General features: G+C 43.7%; 2 long non-coding RNA genes across 3 annotated transcripts; both read left to right on the top strand.

The window, feature by feature from the left end:
- The first annotated feature begins 3,850 nt into the window (after positions 1-3,850).
- On the top strand, positions 3,851-7,038 carry LOC139836202 (uncharacterized). The gene is made up of 3 exons (XR_011752874.1): positions 3,851-4,213; positions 5,397-5,480; positions 6,761-7,038. It is a non-coding gene; the product is annotated as an uncharacterized lncRNA (long non-coding RNA).
- Positions 7,039-11,655: 4,617 nt separating this feature from the next.
- On the top strand, positions 11,656-15,475 carry LOC127346085 (uncharacterized). Of its 2 annotated transcripts, none has more exons than XR_007879312.2 (2): positions 11,656-12,854; positions 12,935-15,475. It is a non-coding gene; the product is annotated as an uncharacterized lncRNA (long non-coding RNA). The 2 variants fall into 2 exon arrangements; XR_007879314.2 differs by having other exon boundaries at positions 12,930-15,475.
- Positions 15,476-16,555: the final 1,080 nt, after the last annotated feature.

Raw genomic sequence — 16,555 nt, 5'->3', positions numbered from 1 at the left:
ACACTCGGGGGCTACTGACGTGGGCATAACCCTTCGGGTACTCGACATTGCCATACCCGGTGCAAACTATGAAGGTGGACCAGCACGAGGACTCGACAAGCTGGACCTGCACGCGCCTCAACTTGGACTACAAAGAAAGAAGACTCCAATATGAATCCTACTAGGACTCTTGTAAACCCTAGCTTGGCTGATATATAAAGCCAGGCAGGGGCACCCCTTAGACAGACAACCAAAAACATAATTATAGAGGCGACACGCCTAGACATCGCAACCCGCGAACTAGAACTAGACTAGATCCAACAACTCCGCCTATGGCGGCCCCCTGTACATATATATTCATATAGTGGATTGCTAGCAGGACGTAGCGATCCTCCACCGTGGGGACGTGAACCTGGGTACGTCGTGTACCGCCTCGCTCCCGGAACTTCCGTCATCGCCTTTCTCTAAAACCCAAGCCCCTCATGGTGGGTATTGCTGAGGAACCGCCTCGTCAACAGCTCCTATCTCAAAGCGGCCATACAAAATGGGCCCCAATGAGTTGGCGGAACTCAAGAAGCAGCTTGATGAGTTGCAAAAACTTGGTTTCATTCAGCCAAGCACTTCTCCATGGGGATGTCCTACCATCTTCATCAAGAAAAAGGATAAAACTGATCGATTGGTGGTTGACTACCGCCCTCTCAATGAGAAAACGATCAAGAATACATATCCTCTTCCTCGCATCAATGAGCTCTTTGACCAGCTTGCGGGTGCAACTATGTTCTCTAAGATGGATTTGAGAAGTGGTTATCACCAAATCAAAATCCGCAAAGAGGATGTACCCAAGACAGCCTTCAAAACTCGTTATGGCCTCTATGAATACACCGTCATGTCCTTTGGCCTCACTAATGCTCCTGCCACTTTCTCTCGTCTGATGAACTACATTTTCATGGAGTATCTGGACAAGTTTGTGGTGGTCTATCTCGATGATATCCTTGTCTACTCCAAGTCCAATGAGGAACATGAAGAGCATCTTCGCCTCATCCTCATGAAGCTTCGTGAACATCGCCTCTATGCCAAGTTCTCTAAATGTGAATTCTGGCTTCCTCAAGTCGTCTATCTCGGGCATGTCATTTCTGGAAAAGGCGTCGCTGTCAATCCTGAAACAGTGAAGGCAATCGTTGAATGGCTTCCTCCGAAGAATGTCAAGCAAGTGAGAAGTTTCCTCGGTTTGGCAAGTTACTGCCGCCACTTTGTTGAGAATTTCTCCAAGATCGCCAAGCCTCTTACCGATCTCCTCAAGAAAGACAAGAAGTTCCTTTGGTCTCCTCAATGCCAAGAAAGCTTTGACCTCCTCAAGCAGAAGCTCACTTCCACACCTGTCCTTGTTCTTCCAGATACTTCTAAACCTTTCCAGATATTCTGTGATGCCTCTCTTCATGGGCTAGGCGCCGTCCTCATGCAAGAACGTCAAGTTGTGGCGTATACTTCTCGTCAGTTGAAAAAACATGAACTCAACTATCCCACACATGATCTCGAGCTTGCAGCCGTGTTACATGCTTTAATAACATGGCGCCAATACTTGTTGGGCAACAAATGTGAGATCTTCACCGACCACAAGAGTCTCAAATACATCTTCACCCAACCCAACTTGAACCTCCGTCAAACGAGATGGATGGAAACCATTAAGGACTTTGATCTGTCTATCAGCTACACTCCAGGCAAAGCTAATGTCATGGCTGACGCCCTTAGTCGCAAATCCTATTGCAACAACCTCATGATTCAAGAAAGTCAACCTGCTCTTTATGAAGAATTCAGGAAATTGAATCTTGAGCTTGTTCCCCAAGGCTACCTTGCAAACTTGGTGATCACGCAAACTCTTGAAGATAAGATACGAACCGGACAACTAAGAGATGGTTGTATCAAAAACATCAAAGAGAACATGCACAAGGCCAAGTACAAGTCCTTCTCTATCGACGACAAAGGAACTCTCTTCTTCCAAGGTCGAATCGTTGTTCCGAAGGATCCAAACCTGAGAAGCCTCATTCTCAAAGAAGCTCACGACACTCCTCTTTCTATACATCCTGGCAGCACAAAGATGTATCTTGATATCAAGACTACCTGTTGGTGGACTAGGATGAAAAGTGACATTGCTCGATATGTCTCAGAGTGTGATGTTTGTCGCCGTGTCAAGGCAGAACATCAAAGACCCGCTGGTGTCCTCCAACCCTTGAAGATTCCTGAGTGGAAATGGGATAAGATTGAGATGGACTTCATAACTGGCTTCCCAAAGTCTCGCAAAGGCAATGATGCTATCTTTGTAGTGATCGACCGCCTTTCCAAGGTTGCTCACTTCCTTCCTGTCAAAGAGACAATATCTGCTAGTCAGTTGGCTGAGCTCTACACTGCAAAGATTGTTTCTCTTCATGGTGTTCCCTTGGAAATAAGCTCTGATCGCGGAAGTATCTTCACTTCCAGATTTTGGGCAAGCTTTCAGAAAGCTATGGGAACTAATCTGCTCTTTAGCACAGCTTATCATCCGCAAACGAGTCAAGTTGAAAGAGTCAATCAGATCCTCGAAGACATGCTCCGTGCCTGTGTTATCTCCTTCGGCATGAAATGGGAAGAATGCCTTCCTTTCGCTGAGTTCTCCTACAACAACAGCTATCAAGCCAGTTTGGGCATGGCACCTTTTGAAGCTCTCTATGGTCGCAAATGCAGAACACCTCTAAACTGGTTTGAAACTGGTGAAAGGCAAATCTTTGGTCCCGATGTCATCAATGAGGCTGAAGAAAAGGTGCGAATCATTCGTGATAATCTGAAGATAGCACAATCTCGGCAGAAAAGCTATTATGATAGCAAGCACCGTGATATGATCTACCATCCTGGTGATCAAGCCTACCTCCGTGTTACTCCAATGAGGGGCACACATCGTTTTGGTATCAAAGGCAAGCTGACGCCAAGATACATTGGTCCCTTCAAAGTTCTTGCAAAGCGTGGTGAAGTCGCTTACCTCCTTGAACTTCCCGAGAAGCTCTCCAAAGTGCACGATGTCTTCCAAGTGTCATAGCTCAAGAAGTGCTTCAAAGATCCGGGCCGTGCAGTTGATCACGAGTCCATTGACCTCCAAGAAGATCTCTCCTACAAAGAACATCCTGTTCGTATTCTTGATGAAGCTGAACGTCGAACTCGCAACAACTCTGTCAAGTTCCTCAAGGTGCAGTGGTCGCACCATTCCGATAAAGAAGCAACCTGGGAACGTGAAGACCAACTCCGTTCCGAGTACCCTGCCTTTTTCTCTTCTACCTGTGAATCTCGGGGCGCGATTCCTTCAAGGGGGAGCGTTTGTAACATCCCAAGTGAGCTACCATCCTTGCCTTACCATAAAACTGCATTTGGTTTTGTTGCTATGTTTATGTGCGTGTCCTCTCTTTCTCGCTCTTGTTTCTTCCTCTTGCTACATCCCTTGTGATGTTACAAGAAAATCCAAAGCTTAAACCTATCCTACCACTTGACCACTTTTCAAAAAGTTCATGCCAAAACTTTCTAGTAAATATGGGTTAATATTAAAACCCTCTCTTTAACATCTTACTTTGCAACTAATCAACTTAAGAATGATTTTGGAACGTTCAAAATATTTTGTCTTGTTTCCAAATAAAAATATTTATGTTGAAACTATTCTTGTCACTTCTCTCTACTTTTGTTTTCAAACTCAAACTTGTTTTCCCAATGGGTCAAATAAAATCAGAGAAAGAAAATAAATAAAAGAAATAAAAAGAAGCTAGCCCAACTCTAGTCCTACCTCTAACCGGACCAGCCCAGCCAAAAACAGCCAAAACAGCCAGCTCCACCTGGTCTTTTCTTCCTGTACAGGAGCACGCCGTAGCGTGAGCATCTCCACCTGCTCACCACTATCCCCTCCTCACCAACCCTGCACCAACCCTAGCCTCTTCCTCCTCCAACCAACCAAGCCAGCCGCCACCCTTCTCTACCCCCGGTACAAACCCCAACACACGTCGCCGGCCACCACCACCATGGCCATGGCCAGCCTAGACCTTACCTGAGCACCAGGGGCACGTCCACGTCGCCTCCTCCTCGACCTGCACCTCTTCACGGAGCCGACGACGCCAAGAGCTGCACGAGCCCGTCCTCGCCTCCTTCGACGTCTACACGGCCACATCTTCCTCCCCGTCGCCGGCAGCCTCCTCAGTTTCCTCCACCTCTCCAGCAACCCAGGGTGAGCAGCACCTAACCATCTCCCTCCCCTGCATGTCCCTGCTCCTCTGATTCGAGGAAGAATCAGAGTAGGAAACGAGATCGAGCTAAACACCAAAAACCAAAAACGCCCAGTTTCTGTTTCACGGCACCGTTTTTCCGGTGATCTCTCCGGCGAACCACTTTGTATCAGCACGGAACGCTTGCTTCAGTAGATGCGCAACATCACAGGCTTCGTTTTGGTTTTTGAATCATCCAAAACCGTGCAGTATAGCCGACGCCATCATTCAAAGTTCCACCCGAAAACTGTTTGCAGTTTTTGCTGTTCGTCGACCGTGTCGCTGACCTGTTTTCCGGCGAGTCTCCCCGTCACTACCGTGCACCGTTTTCACCCAAATCAGTCCCATTCGAATCAGGGTACACCCCTCTTGGTCAACTATGTCATGTACACACATAGAAGCGCCCAATTCGGTCTCCATCATCGTCCAAAGTTGCTGCCAGCAGCTGTTCTGTTTCAGTTGCAACTGTCTCATTCTTCAGTTAACCTGTGCACACACTTCACCTTGTATGCATCCCGTTTAGTGTCAATCACGGAACAACAGCACACTGTCACCACCTCTGATCCTTGCCCCGCTCGGCCTGAGTTCAAACCCTGGCTTGCGCAGGATTAAAAACCCCTTTTTGCAAAAACTGCTGTTCATCAATATTTTTGACCCTGCCTAGTTTTTAAATGTTTTAAAACTGCACTTTCCCAAATCCAAGTCATACACACTTTTTATCCATCCTGTTCAGAATTCTGTGAACTTTCCAAATAAAAAGTTTATTTCAACTTTTGAGCAATTGTAATCTGACAAGTCTTTAAATTGGATTATTAAAAGTGTAAACTTAAATAATTCATAACTTTAATTCTACAACTTCAAATTGCACAAACTTTATATCTAAATGCATCATAAAAATGAGAGGAATTCAAATATCATATTGTCATGCATCATAGCCCCCTGACCTGTTTCGTCCTAATTAAAATTTGCAACAAGAACTAAATGTTATGTGTGGGTGTCCTATTATTTCACTGCTAATTCGAGCACCCCACTTAATTTGCTATGTGAGAAACCCTTGCACCCCATGCATCATATTGCGCATTGCATTCTTTGTATTGATTGTGTTCTTAAATTCCATGTATGTGCTATTTGCTTCTTCCCGAGTAGACACCGACACCGAGCAGTTCGAGAAGGAGTTCCTCTACATCACCCCTGAAGATCGCGTTCGTGTTTCCTCTTCCGATTTGACAGGCGAGCCCACCCCTTCACCTATTTTACTTTTTCCTGCTCTTTTGATCTATTGCTATCCCTATGTTGCGATTCTGTTGTGTCACGTGTCCTATTCCACCTGTTACCCTATATGATCCGAGTTACACCTCCTTGCCCTACCTGATGTTTGTTGTTTGCCAGCTTTGCGAGTCGTAGGCGAGTTTAGGGTTTTGTAGATATCTCGAAATGTTCGGGATATCTTGTTGGGTAGTTGTTTTACTTGCTATATCTGTTGTTGGAGATAATCATGGCTCACCCTAATGTTAATATTAAAATGGATAAGAAGAGGCATCGGTGGGTCAGCTGTATATTTTGGTTTTACCATGGCTCACTTGTGTCCACCTTTATAATTAGGACGAGTTCTTGTTTTCTGATCCAAGACTGAGCGCACTAACCACACGTGGGAGGTTTCACTGGGGCCCCCCTCGACCTATTACCGGAACTGCTTCCACTGTCCAAGTGCCACAAATAGATTTGTAACGTTTTGTTTCCCTCGGGCGTGCAAGCTTGTTTCGTTGTGGTCAGATGATATGATGTACTTTTGGGGAAGCCGTGAGTGCCTTGTAACCCCGTTGTCTCTTGCACGCTCGTAGGCGCGGTCCGCATTGTTAAGAGGTCATCCTCTAGTGGGCTCTGATCCTTCTTAGCCGTTCTCGCAACAGCTAGGTCCGCGTCGGAGTTCCGATCGGGCTCTGAGACGGATTTAACCTAGATAGGTGGCTTCTTGGACTTGGTCTGTGGTGAAGGGAGGGGTTGTGATGCGAGGTTTCACTGGCAAGTTTTCTCAAAACCCTTGCTTGTGGAGTCGGACATGCGTGTATGGGTACAGTAGTGCATCCCTGCAGGGTGAGATCTTATCGATAAGCCGTGTCCGCGGTTATGGACGACTTGGAGATGTTTAACTCGATCATAGAACAACTTACACCTTATTTCCTGTTGTTAATAATTTGCTAATAAAACTCTTTCAAAAGTGTGTGTGCCTTTGCAATACCTCTTGGCGAAGGGGGATCGCATTGGCTGGGTTTTGATTGCAGAGTATAGAATTGTTAGATTATGCGCTCTCTCACCTTCTCTAATAGACGAATGTTGTGGCGTGTCTCTATTGGTTAGTTGCTTTGCTGCCGCTAAACTCCACATATAGCCGGGTGAAGTTTATACCGCCCACCAGCGAGCATAGCTGGTCTTGTCTCGCAAGTACGTGCCATTGGTACTTACCCTCGTTTTTCTCCCTCTTTTTCCGGAACCCGCTTTTCGACAAACAGGTACGCCAGATGATGAGCAGTACACAGGAGGCTGCTTTGTCGAGTTCACGGACGACGACTTCGTTGCGTAGCAGGACCGTTCCTAAGGCAGCAGCATGTGGCTTGTTGGTTGTGGAATCCTGCTTGGTTATCTTCAGGACTCTTAGTCCCATTTGGATCTTGTCTGTACCCGGACTATTTGCTATCTTATGTATGATGTAATGATGGGACATGTGTCCTCTGCGTGTCATTTGTATCTTGCTTAGTAGAGCGTTGCTATATATGAACCTTTATTTCCATCTTTTGTGTCATAGATGGTCATGTTGTGATATGAAATCTTTATTCCACCCTTGTACCCTGTGCACCGTGCGTGTATGTTTGAAGTGCACAGGAAGGTGTAGCACTCAGGCCTGGGAAATCTAATCGTGAGCCTATGAGGTTGGTATTGTGTATGGGCGTGTCGAGCTCTGCTTGGCCTACCCATAAGCTTGGGAATGCGAGGCGACCTCACGGTCCCTTGTAGTGACCTCATACAGATAAATCCCTCATAACCGCGCGCTCTTAGGTTTTCCCTACTCCTGGGGCTTACACGGTGGCAACTCCGCTCCAAGCTGCCATGAGCGTGTTGGCCACGCCCATCGCGCCCAAGGCTGATGCCGCGGCAACTCAAGCCGAACTGGAGGCGCAGCGGCAGACGCTGCTTAACGGAGCAGCAGACATCGCCTGCGCTCAGCAGGAGCTCAACTTAACCCTACGTGAGTACAATGCAGCACATGACTTTGCTCAGTTAGCGCGAACCCTGTTAGAGTAGCTGCAACCCGGCTTGGAGGTCGTAACCTAGAAAAGGACTTGCGCCGGGAAGTTCTTTCCGGTAAATCTATGTCGGTATCACTTGGGCCGGCACAGAAGCCAAAGTACAGTATCCGGATAAAACGCTTAAGGCTGCTAGGGCTGCAGTAGAGGCATGTGAATCTTTGTCAGGTGATGCCCTCGCGAGACAACAGACCCGAGTAAAAGAGTTGCTTGATATAGTTGCTGAGCAGAATGCAGAGGCTGCCTAGAACAGGAAAGTCGTCGGAGCATCTCAAGCAGTTCACTCGGCTAGAAATGCCGGAAGTAAGTCGCATGGGCAGGCCTCGTCCCCCCATCCCGACAGAAGGAAAGAAAAAGATGTGAACGCCCAACAGATGACGGTGTATGATCCGGTTTTAGCCGGGAAACAAAAAGTCGGGCAATACAATGCCGGCAGAAGGATCCAAGGAGCAGGCCACGGCTATGCCGGAAACGCTCATGCCGGAAACAACGAAACTAGGTAAAACTATCGGCCAGCTAGGACTGCATATGCCGGCGCTGAAATGCCGCCGCCAAGGTATCCAAGAGGCAAAGCCGCATCACCAAGCCGGTATGATGAGGGTGATTATGGGTTGGAAAGAACCGGTTATCACAGATATCCTTTGGGAGAACGTGTCGGAGAAATATGTCTGCCAGAGCAAGATGTGCGGCACAGATTGGACAGAGTATACTTGTCCGAGATGATTGAAGTTGAGGGTCCACCGGGTCCGCCGTGTTTCGGCCCCCGGATCATGAGGGAGGAACCTCCGGTGCGTAACTTCCAGTTGCCCTAGGATACAAAAACATATGACAGAAGCACTAAGCCGGAAGATTGGCTCGCGGATTACATCACAGCGGTATATGTCGCTGGAGGTGGAGGAACAGTCGCTTGAGGAGGAAACCGGCGCTGGGCGGTAAGATTCATACCGTCGGTGCTAGTTGGACCGGCACACATTTGGCTGAATAACTTGCCAAAAGGAAGCATAAATGGGTGGCTTTACTTTGAAGAGGCATTTGTGAGCAACTTCAGCAGCACATACCGGAGGCCAAACCATCCGCAGCAGCTCGCCATGTGCCAGCAGCGCGAGAACGAAACCGACCAGGAATATCTTACTCGGTGGAGTTCAACAAGAAACTCTTTTGAGGGTGTGATAGAAGCTCAAGCCATCAATTGGTTCTGCAAGGGATGCAGGAGAGGCTCAGCACTGTGGCAGAGGCTGCAGAGAAACATGCCAAATACTTTGGCTGAAATGATCCGGGTGGCAGATAGCTACGCGTTGGGAGATCCAATGCAGCCGACAATCGCAGCTGATCCACTACCGAGATACCCACCGCGCCTAGACCAATACCGGAACAACAACAACAACAACCACAACAAAAGAAGGGAAGATTTCCCGGATAGAAGATACGAAATGCAGCAAGTGGCCGCAATGCAAGATAACTCGGAAGCAGGCGGAAGCCAAAGGCAGAAAACTGGAGGTCAGCCATGGGGCGGCCAAAAGAAGCAATGGGGAGAGAAGAAACCTTGGCATCATCAGACCAAGTACACTATGGAATCCTCAATGGATCAGCCGTGCCGCTGGCATACTCCTAACCCAACAAAGCCGGCAAATCATCTGACGAAGGATTGCTCCTGGACTAAGAGGTTGATGAAAGAAGGCTTCGAGATGTTTCCACCACCTCCTCCGCTTACTGGGGCAAATGCGCAACCAGTTCAAGCACAGCCAAACCAGCCACAATAGGAAGGAGTTCATCAGGTGGCCCAAGGGAATAACAACAATGCCCCGCCTTAGGCACCACAAGGCCGGAATGTGTACCATGATCCAGATATGTGCTGTGTGGTCTTCGTGACCGAGCCATAGAAAAAGACATTCGCTGGCGGAGATCTCAAACGTCAGCCCCATACCGTCATTTAAGCCCAGTTGTTTGTAGTGAAAAGTGAGATAACTTGATGTTCCATTATCATAAGATATATATATATATAGCTCTAGGTCACTTGAAATAATATACTTAATTACCATAAGGTGCATCTTAACATTCGTAGTCGTCAAGCGGGTGACAAATGGCACCCTGACGAAGGAATTGCTTGGAGGGATGATTTGTTGGAGGTGTTCATTCTCACCATCGGTAAGATTGCATCTCTGGGGGACAAGCGGTCGACCACCGTTGAGATAAATGACAGTTATCCTGGGTATGAATCCTCCCAAGGAAAAGCACACCAACTCACTATCTCCGATGAGATGGTTCCGGGCAATGAATTGACGCCAACCTTCACCTCCCAAGCGAGTCCTAGTTGGCCCTTTTATCACTTGAACCTCATATGTCCGCCCACAAGCTCGGAAATATTGCACACTATCTCCTGTGAGATCATTGAATTGCCCCCTTGCGTTGCATGGGACAATCTTTGTACGAAAAGCACACTTTAGATTTATACATTATTGCTAATTTCATGCAATGCAAACTATGGAAGTTAGTATAACATATGTGTAAATTTTAGTACCACGGAATTTTCGAATTAACCCCGTACGAGATGAACACTGAATAGAGAGCCAGCTGAGAAGACTCTTTCTTTGCACAGAGTCATGCAAACATGGCAAGGTGCCATATCCTACACAAAAAAATCACATGATACTAACTTGAATGGGGAGTCATATCCTACACAAAAAAAATCACATGTTACTGACCGATGCAGGGTGCGGCGCACGTGGATGCGGATGGATGGGGCGGCGAGGACGAGACAGCGGCGACAAGGAGGAGACAACGGTGGCGAGGGTTTGGACGGATGGGGGTGAATGAGAAAAAATTTCCCCTCTCCGCCTATTTTGTCTGAGTTCATCGGCGCTAAAGCTGAAAGTTGTCGGAGACGGATATTAAAAAAAACTGTCTCTAACAAGGACAAAGTCGGACCATCCGGCTGAAAGTCCGAACCCTCTGAGTACGAAAATGTGTACAAAACATAAAGGTTCATGGGCCAAAGAAATTTGTACAAAACATACATGTGCATTCATGCATTTACAATGTGTACAAAACATGAGGCCAACGAAAAAAATATAGTGCAAACGAAAAAAATAAGTAGACCACGAAACATCTGAATTTATTCGGACACTCCAAAACCGAATCAAGTCTTAAATTAGCAAAATATTGAAAAATAAGTTAAATGAAGCTCCATATATATATATATATATATATATATATATATATATATATATATATATATATATCATTATTTGTGTACATACAAGCTCTATTTCAAGAAATAACTTGATATGTTGAAGAAAGCATATAATGTAGTACAAACTTTCGAATTCACCATGATTGGTATGATGCTTGTTATCTCCATACACTTGTTTCGTTGATAAATTACGAAATAAAGTGTATAAATTCTGCGAAAATCATATTAGCAACATTAAGTGGTTTGTTAAGTTATGTGAATAAAATCACCAAGCCTAGACAATTTTTTCTTACAAAAATACTAAAAGAAATTATCTGGAATATCTAGATTTATTCAGGTGCTCCGGGTTATGATCAATTCTAAAAATTTATTCAATATCAAAATATAAAAATGAAATAAATATTAATATACGATAATAAGTAACTTTCAATTATTTATTTAATGTTTTTTGAATAAAAATCCAATAAATAGTTTCTAGAGACCGTCTCAATGTGTGTATAGAGACGCTCTCGTTTATTTAACCGTCGCCACTAAACTCATGGAATGGACTTTTTGATTCAAGGGTATCTTGTTTACTGTTTGTTCTGCTAGTTTTCTTAGTACCAAGACGGATCTGAACCTATTCTATGTGAAAATTCATACATGATCGATATTGCAAGGATTCAGATTCATAACCAACGGAATTGATATCCATAAGTGCATATATATTACAATACATGCATATAGTACTCCCTCCGGTAGGATTAAATTGATGCAGAGGGGAGCTAAGTCGATTAAATAAGTCCAAAGGTAGTAGTTCACAGTGCCCAACATTAAACATTTGGTCAAACTGTTAAGATCTAGATATTTATAGGCAAAAACATCTTCTTCGAAACTCCTTGAGGGATACTTAGCAAATTTTCGGTGCAAACAAGCCGATGCAATCATCCCTCATTTTCACTCTCACATCAAGCAGTGAACCAACTTGCAGTTGGTTCATGTAGGAGAAGTAGGTCCAGACATCACTGAACTCTATCTCATTAATGTTGCCATGATAGATATTGTACTTCCCAGGAAGTGTTGCATCCATGCCGTAGGTCAGAAACAGAGATCTGCTTTTGCGTGGGATCTTGTAACCATTTGTGAAGCTTGATGGCATGACCTAAAATAAATAATTAAGTAACCCATTAGTAAACACACAAGTAATTAAGTAACAGTAAAACTTAACCACCTAGGACTAACCACAGCGATTAGAGCTTGTCAGCCGTTGGATCCCCACATGAATGGACCAGATCGTTTGGTCCTCCCACCGCCCGCTACGGAAACCTCCATTGTCCGTCTCTAACAGTCGGCCCAGCATTTTTGGGCGGCTTCTCTGCGGATCGACCTGGGACGCCGGTCGTGAAGTGGGCCAACATACAGCGAAGCGTGGACTAAGGCCCATTAATCAGCTCCAGGCCCCCAAGGAAAAATGCCCCATCTTCCCGATCCTTTGCCCCCTGTCCCCTGCCTCTTCCTGCGCGTTCATGGGGTTGCTTCCTCTCCCTTCCAATTCCTCTTCAGCGGTGATCCAGAGCCACGCACGCGCTATCGTTTCTGGGCAGCCTCCATCGCGGGAACTCCCACGGTGCCCATCACGCGCTCCTCGTCTGCGAACTCTCTCTCTCTTTCTCTCCCTCTCTCTCTCTCCCTCTCTCTCTCTCTATCTCGCCGTCGAGCAGGGTGTCCCCTCCCCTGGCCGTCCGATGGTAATTACCCATCACGGCATCACCTATTGTTCTTTGCTCGTCTCGCCTTTCCAGTTGCTATAGGAAATTTCATTTATTTTTTGCCGGCCGCTCGAGATTAGAAAGTTGGCACTGTCTCGACTGCTTCGTTCTTGATTTCGTATATGGATGTGGTAATCCTGCAGTAGGCGAAAGAATGGAAACAAATTAATTTATCTACAGATGGACATGGCATTTATTGTTTGTGATGGCAGATTAATTGAATCCTGAATTTTGATGTCACGTATTTCCTGTAGTTGTTTACTAGCGTGTTGCTATCTGCCTATCTCCAATGTTCACATATTCTGGAGTTTAGATCTTATGTTATGACATGCATTTTCTTGGAGGAACAACAAAGAGAGTTGAGGTATGTCCTGTCACTTTTGGGTCATTGTTTGATGTTCAGCATGAGGTTCTAAAATAGCTGCACCTTTCAATCTAGTGCAGGGTTAGGTTTGGTTCAGGCAGTAGATCAATTATGTAAAGCTGTATCACAACTGAATAACTAGCAGACGAATGATGCAAGAGGAGATGAGCTTGTGCTGCTCTGCGACAGAGGTGGTCGAACACATTAGGTTTTTCTTGTCAGGTTGGGGGTCTTCTGATATTTTCTTGCTGCTCCAACTTTTACTGAGATAAATTTGTGCTGGATTGAAGTTGAAGCTCAGTTGATCAAAAGTAAAGAGATAAGACATGTTTTATCACCAACGAGATTAGTACAATAACATTTATAGTTTCTCATACAATGTCTTTTCAGTTTTCACTCCCAGAATAAATTGGATAAATTAAGGCATCTCAATTTATGAATCTGAAGTTTCTATATTATGTACGCCAATGAAATTTAACTAAATAAAAAACTGGCAGTATGCCTCAGTTATGTATTCAAGTTCTCACTTAGGGTAGACCATATGGAAAGTTTTGATTTACTGCATAATTCTCAGCATGTGCTTCTTTATTTGTTTGCCCTGCTATTCTGTACATGTTCACAACATCAAACTCTGAGTTAAGCAGTTAACTAGACATCACCTTCTCATCCCTTCTCCCCAGCCTCACCAGATACAGTGGTGGGGGTTTCTCCTGCCAGCGTGGCGATTGAATCCTAGGTGTGGTAGAACGACGCAGCCGCTGGCCTTCCCGCGTTTCCCCATGTGGTGCAGCTGTGCGGGGTTTCATTAACAAGTCTGGTGGCAGCAATGGTTTTCTTTCCAATGGGCCACCGTGGGAAGCAGCAAGGCATTTGATATGGGTACCGATCACAGCAGGTTGCGACTGTTGGTGTTGTCTCTCCTTCTCCTTCGGATTTTGATGTTATATCCCCCAAAAATCACTTCACCACTTAATTATTGCATGTTCCATGGCGAGCTACCCTCCTCAGCTTCTCCATAACCGAACCCCAAGTTACAGTGAATTTGCTTCTGTACTGATAGAACTATTTGTAGGTCAATGCGTTGTGAGTGAAAGCAAAGGCAATATTTATGAAGGAGAGTAGTGTTCAGGTATGGCAGAGCTTTCTTCCAATTTTGCAATAGCGTCATATTGTTATTAGGTTATTACTGGTTGTTAGAAAAATATTATGCACTTGTCGTTGCTTATGACACTTTCAGTTTTTTTAGGTGAGCATACAAGAAGTTGCCCTTTCTGAGTTTTAGTTTAAAGATCTTAGTGATCATGTTTGCTGCTGCATACAAGAAGTTGCTCTTTCTGAGTTTTAATTTATCAATGAAATGAACTTGCATCTTTGCAATTTTTCTTTTTCTAGATTTTTAGTGACATATCTTTTGTTTTCATATGGATGAACTAAATGGTTGATTCCTTGTTTTGTCTTTCTACTTATTTGTTTTCAGAGAAAGAAGCCTAAGCAAGCAGAAACAAGGCTTTTAAATCTTTTAATGACAAATAGTATTTGCATGATAAGTCCGAAGGCAATAGGCTGCTTTATATTTTTCTTCTAAATCTCAAGGATATCTGTTGCTTTTTATAACTCCATATTTCGAAATTAATAATTTCCCCATGTTAGAATTCAAATAACTTCCATATACCATATATTCAATTTCATAGGCATGCTAAGGGCAAATGAGCATCCATTTTGGTTCCTGTGTAAGTACATGGTTGTAGAGTGCCTTCTTTTCTTGAACTTATAACCTGGAGTTCCTTGGCTGGAAACTTTATTGATACTCCATTTGACATCGTATCTGTCATGTTCATTTACTACTCACCAATTGTTCTTTTCCTGCATTTTTCCTCCACTGCATATCAAGTGAGTGGAAGCAAATCAACTGCTATATATGCTTGAGTGAGCATATTATGAAGTGCAATACACTAGATTATATCGACACTTTAAATTTACGGTGCAATATATAAGCGTTTAAATGTACCTTTTGTCATCATGTATATCATCTTTCTCTAAATTATGTGGTCCATATTCAGGTACGAGAAGTAGAACTACATGAAAAGTATAAGCTAGGTACTACTGTTTTTGCTCTCTAATTCATGAGTGTCTGCCTCGTGTTGCTTATCAGAGTCTTGCAAATTCGAATATGTCTGCCATAAAATTTAGTAGCAAAACAATATTTTGCTACAAGTTCCTGCATTTCAAGGTGGAAATGTATATGTTCTTTGCTCTCTAATATCCTTTGTTTTTGTAAGCTTATGTGATGACAGTAGGAGCTAACAGCACTCAACCTGCACAAAATGGTGGCAATAGGAGGAGCCTGCTTCCTCAATCTGGAGGCATATGACACAAGGATCCGTGGCTTCTTTATGGTCTTTTCAAGTCGTATAATTTTATTTGATTGTCAAAATGAATCTTGATATGCATTAGTGGTATTAAGGTAATTTATCGTACGTATTTGCAGTGTTATAATTGAGTCTTCGGTCTTCGTAATCTGTATCTACTTGCCATGTAATATTGGGTAGTATTTTTCAATGTCTTAATGTTTGCATGATTTTCAATCATATAAATTTATCACATGTTATTATGTTATTTCATTTTTCAAATGTCTCAAATATCTTTTTTCTCCTTAATATGGACGGGCGCAGCAACACGCGCTCTTATGATCTAGTACTCTCATAAAATGGCTCGGTTATAATGATTTACTCACGAAGATGTTTTAAGCTACATCAATTCCATGGAGACATGTAACAAACTACTGCAGTTTAGACATATGGTAAAATTCATCGTCATGAGGCAGCGTGCTTACTTCCTTCATCATCTCAAAAGTAATGGCACACATGTCTCGCATAGGAATGAGATGCATATTTGTGAACACACTCCTGTAAAAAAACCTCTCTAATTCTAGAATCCACACGTGGCAAATTCAATCCTGTAAAATGCAATTAACATAAAAGGATGATTCCAGATGGTAGCCACATTTGATGGAAAACCACACACATACCAGAAATATAACGGAATTGTTTGATGTCACCATTCTTGTTATGTGCTTTGATTTTGAACACATACTCAGCTCTATTGACATACTTCTCTTCCTGCACATCTTCCTCATCTTCATCATACTCTTCAGTTTTTTGATTAATGTGAAAGTCACAACGTCACCGTGAGCAATGTTGTGTGCCGTACAGAAGGAATTCTAGAATGGGCCTCGTATGTGTGTAACATCTTCTATTTTCACCGGTTAAAGCTCAAACCAAGGTAGCCACTTATCGGCATAGTAGTTGAGTCTTGCCTTGAAGTGACAAGGAACAGTCTGACAAGAAAAAATAAAAACAGATGTTTATGTCTATGCATATTTAACACATAGATTAATATTAAAGTGAAACCAAATGTATCAAAGCTAAATAAATTTCAATAAGATATATACATTTAGCATATTTAACATACAGATTAATATTAAAGTGAAGCCAAATGTATCAAAGCTAAATGAATTGCAATAACATATAAACATTTGGCATATTTAACATACATATTAATATTAAAGTGAAGCCAAATGTATCAAAGCTAAATAAATTGCAATAACATATATACATTTGGCATATTTAACATACATATTAATATTAAAGTGAAGCCAAATGTATCAAAGCTAAAAGAACTGCAATAGCATATATACATGT

Source organism: Lolium perenne, chromosome 1 (genome assembly GCF_019359855.2).
Source record: "Lolium perenne isolate Kyuss_39 chromosome 1, Kyuss_2.0, whole genome shotgun sequence".
Taxonomy (NCBI): Eukaryota; Viridiplantae; Streptophyta; class Magnoliopsida; order Poales; family Poaceae; genus Lolium; species Lolium perenne.
This window is presented reverse-complemented; position numbering and strand designations above follow the sequence as displayed.